This window comes from Malurus melanocephalus, unplaced genomic scaffold (genome assembly GCF_030028575.1).
Source record: "Malurus melanocephalus ecotype Western Australia unplaced genomic scaffold, MMel_1.1 scaffold_39, whole genome shotgun sequence".
NCBI lineage: Eukaryota > Metazoa > Chordata > Aves > Passeriformes > Maluridae > Malurus > Malurus melanocephalus.
Window position 1 is genome coordinate 3,002,902 of NW_026623271.1, and position 4,280 is coordinate 3,007,181.

Genomic DNA, 4,280 nt, shown 5'->3' on the forward strand with positions numbered 1-4,280 from the left:
TTTTTTTTTTTTTTTTTTTTTTTTTTCAGTTTTCTGGTAGCATAATTTCTGCTGGAATATTATCCTTCTTCTATTTATTTAGTCACATTCTGTGTAAAATATGTTTCCTACTATACATCCTTCAAATGATAATCCTCATTTATGAAGCAGAAATAAAATATGTGCTGCTTTTCTCTACAGGACTAACTGATATATTTCAGTACTATCAAGTGTGTAAAATGGGTCAATCTAGAACATAATTCCAGCATAAAAATACGTTGCTCAAGAACGTGGTTCTCACACATCACAGATCATGTAATCTTGTAATATTGATCACATTGTTTCCTGAGGCTTTCTATATAAAGTACCATCAGTGTTAAAACAAGTGGGAATTTCACYCACTTGTCTCAAACCAGATAATTTGTAAAACCTACTACCAATTATTTAAAAACCTTATTAATTAAATCTTATTTCTTGGTGTGATGCAGCTGAGCATGTCAGTTCAAGAATTCTTTTTGTGATATCCTTCAGCCTGTGCTRCTATTTTCCTTCCTACCAGATTTGTGCATTACCAGATGAGCTGACAAGACAAATTCACTCCAGAACAGAGGGAGCCACAATTGATTTTTTTTTTGTTTTGTTGTTGAACTTTCCACAGGATACAATGCAATGTTTATATTGGATTTATGTTTTGTGCTGGCCTAGGGAGGACGCAAATATGTTATCCAGCATAAAGTCCATGGAGAAAAGTTACCCTTCAAAATGGTTTGAGTGGGTTAGAGAGAGGGAGTTGATACTAGTTCAGCTTTGCATGTCATATGGATGTGGCTTTATTAAATAGATAGTTACAGCAGCTTTACTGTGTCACTGGACCACGTCTTAGTCAGGCTCGATCTTATTTGTTCTCTTTATCCGATGAATCTTGCAAAACCTACTGCCCGCTGTGTTTGTTTTAATGGAAAGTGACAGAAMCCGTGTTTTTTTCAGGTCGTTTTTGGCACTTTCACAGAGCAGAGAGAGAGCTTTAGACACTTTAGGTGGAAAAGGTCTTGATCTCTCCGTTTCAGTGAAAGTTGCAAGCAGCCAATTATTATGTAGATTTAGCTGTTAGCGTTAACACCTCCTTTTGATTCTCTCTTTTGTTCTCCGAGTTAGGCATGGGCTTCAAAAGCCTGGAAGGCTTATCTCCGCCCCTCTCCCTAGCTCCTGCCAAGAGCCCTCTGTCCCCTGGCCCCGCAGCGGGGTTTGGTGGCCYCTGCATGCAGCGCTGGCAGCCGGCACAGGGGACCGGGCGTGGGGAGCGTGGAGGTGCCGCCTCGCCTCCATGAGCTGAACCTTTACTGCACTGACATCTTGCCCAGACTTACACCTGCAAGAAGTTTTCCATACCGCTTTTAGCTGTATCAYTTTCTATTCCTTGAAAGTATTTTTAATGTTATTCAATGTAGATCCAGTTCAAAATGCCTCAAGTGTAATTTATATAAATTTTCCCAAATATTCTAATAATTTGTAGTTTTGTATCATTTGGTTCACAATATTTGTTATAATCCTTTTAAAATTCTCTTGAATTCATGCCAGCACATAACAAATATAAAAACTGGATTATTTGAACACATTAATTATTTKTACCATTTTTGATGACATTGCTACAAAGAGAGAATAAAAATAGATTGATAATACCACAAGAATTGGGCTTTTAGATTGCCCGTTTTAAAAKGAAGGATTTTCTGTAGCTATAGTCATTTCAATACAGGCACAACGACAGATACTAGCTGTGGTTCTGACCTGACACATGATCTGCATTATTATAAAGGCTCTCCACAAAGGAGGCGAGTTCATTCATCCTCAGTGAACCTGCAATGGYTCCAGGTGGATAAGTAGCTTATTTACCAGTATTTTAGGATTATCTTTCAGAAGTGTGGTGAATTTTTTAATGTGTTTGTTCTTCCAGAGACTTACATGAACATTATCAACCAGCAATTGAATTAAATATTTTCCAAAACACACAACTGCCCCAAACTTTAATTGTAAAGTCAGAAAGTAAACAGAGTTAACAAATCATCTGTATTTGATCTCCATTCCCCTCAGCTATCTTTGSCAGGCTCCTCCAAATAGGAAATGGTACTGGTTTAATCTTTTACTGGCTTAATTAAACTCACGGTAAGGCTTAGTGTGGTCACTTACTCCAGTTTGTTTGGTTTTGTTTTTACAGGTTCCTATCCAGTTGAAGCTCAGTGGGTCATTGTTGCTCACATTTAAGATTATCCACTCGCGGGTTTCTATTGGTTTAATTAAAGCCATCTAATTAAGTGAGAATTTTCACTGTCCATTAGCATTCTCTTACATCTGCATTTTGAGTAGTAAGGAACTCAAAATTAAAGTCCCAATGCATTGTCTGGAGGGAGCTGCTTAGTGCTTGGCATTTGCAATTCATGGCGTGAGCCATTCATTTTTCTCTTGCAGGCAGTGCGAACTGCAAATGGCGCATCACTTAAGAAAAAGTGATCATTATTTAGAAGTGTAAATGAAGATGCCAGGGGCTAACCKCAGGTTTTGTCTGAAACAAAGACTGGTGTCTCTGGTCTGTAGCATTGGATTGGACATGTCATAACAGAGAAATACCACATTTATCCTCAATACTACATATTACATGCACTGGAATAATCCTCCCTTTCATATTCTTCCTATTCTCCATCCCTTTTCTAGCTTCTTCCTGATCCAGATTCTTCCTGGTTGTCCCTCCCTGACTGAAAGCTGAATCACTGAAATTGCTGCCCATTTGTTTCCTGCCAAAATGAGCTGGTACTTTCAAAAGCACCACTTCCGTGTCACTGACTAGTATAGTRCAGTATCCTACAATACAGGTTTGCTTTGCTTGCTGTGTGTTCTGTTTTATCCCATAATGTTTATAGAATTAAAAAATGTAGTTACAAAGCGTATATTTTAGTATGTAGATCTTGATATGTAGAGGCCATGCACAATAGCAAAGGAAAAATAAATCCATAAAAAAAAAAATAAAAAAAAAAAAAAAAAAAAAAAAAAAAAAGAAAATTGAAAGACTGGGACTCCAGGCCTGGTATAACAATTATTGATAATGAACCATTGCTGAATGTGGTTGTGTCTATATTTGCATAAAATTTGAACAAAACCAAAACGAACAACAAAAAAAAGTTTAGCTTACCAAGGCAAAGATTGTAGAAYGGCTTTCCCCAGTGGCAGGCATTTCCTAGCAGAGAGTTCTTGTGTCAGGAGAGGTTTAGAAAATTAACAGAGAAAAACAAGTGGATTGCAAGAAAATGCCTCATCTGATGGCAAACTAAATCACACACATTTTTAATCACTGAAATGTGATGTAGGCTAGCTGTCAGCATGGATATGAGCATTTCACCCATTTATCTTCACTGATATTAGAAAAATGTTATGCTTAGTTTAGATAGGAATCCTCTTGGAATCTGGATTACAGTAAAATTAAATCTATCACAGTTGTGGATACATTTTCAATCAAAAATTGTAATGTCCTTATGCCAATCTCTTATTTAAGTTAATCTACAGTTACTTTACATCCAAAGCAGAAGTGGAGCRTTGCAACAAAAACAAATTGGTTATTCTGGAGTCAGTTCAGCTCCTATGCAGCCTCCTGTCCCTCCTTATGGGCTATCTTCCAGTACATTAGCTTTCCTATAAGTTACTCACCCCTTCATATCTGGTATCAAATTCCTGGTTACTTCCACTTCAAACAGCATCTCCAGGTTCTGATCCAGAGGTGCACCATTTAGTTATGGCTGGTAAAAAGGTATTATTTTCAGCAGTATATCATGTGCTGATATTACAGATGAACGAAGCTAGGTTAAGGAGTTTTCACTGGGAAATCATTTGGATATATARCTACTGGTTATATGGCACGCCCATGTTTGACTCTACTCCCTCAGTTGTCTCAAACTGCCTCAACCCAGTTGTCTCAAACTATGGCTAAAATAGTTCAGGACTCCTTTAATTGGCATTACTGCTTTTTGTAAAGCTGACTAATCAAGCACTAGTAGAAAAACATGACCCATGATCTCCCAAAAGTGTTTTAAGCCCCAAGCTTTGCAKGCTTTAAATTTATCAACAAAATAGCCATTCTGAAAATGCTGACCTCTATGGCAGGATAAAATATTTTTGAATTTTGAAAATATCTTCAGGACAAAACCCCTCCTTCCTGTCCAAACTTAGTCAACATGGAGGTCTACTGCACCAATCCAACAGTTTCTGCATTTGAAATGCAGAGCTCTGTAAGGCAACAGGARCTGTGTTGGGGTTAG

General features: G+C 37.6%; 1 long non-coding RNA gene across 2 annotated transcripts in view; it reads right to left on the minus strand.

Moving 5' to 3' along the window:
• LOC130572675 (uncharacterized) overlaps window positions 1-3,917 on the minus strand; it is a 7,485-nt gene extending 3,568 nt beyond the window's left edge. For both annotated transcript variants that reach the window (XR_008965250.1, XR_008965249.1), the window contains exons 1-2: window positions 3,673-3,917; window positions 3,161-3,218 (exon numbers count right to left, since the gene is read on the minus strand). This is a non-coding gene — a long non-coding RNA (uncharacterized LOC130572675). The remainder of the gene's footprint in view (window positions 1-3,160; window positions 3,219-3,672) is intronic.
• Window positions 3,918-4,280: the final 363 nt, after the last annotated feature.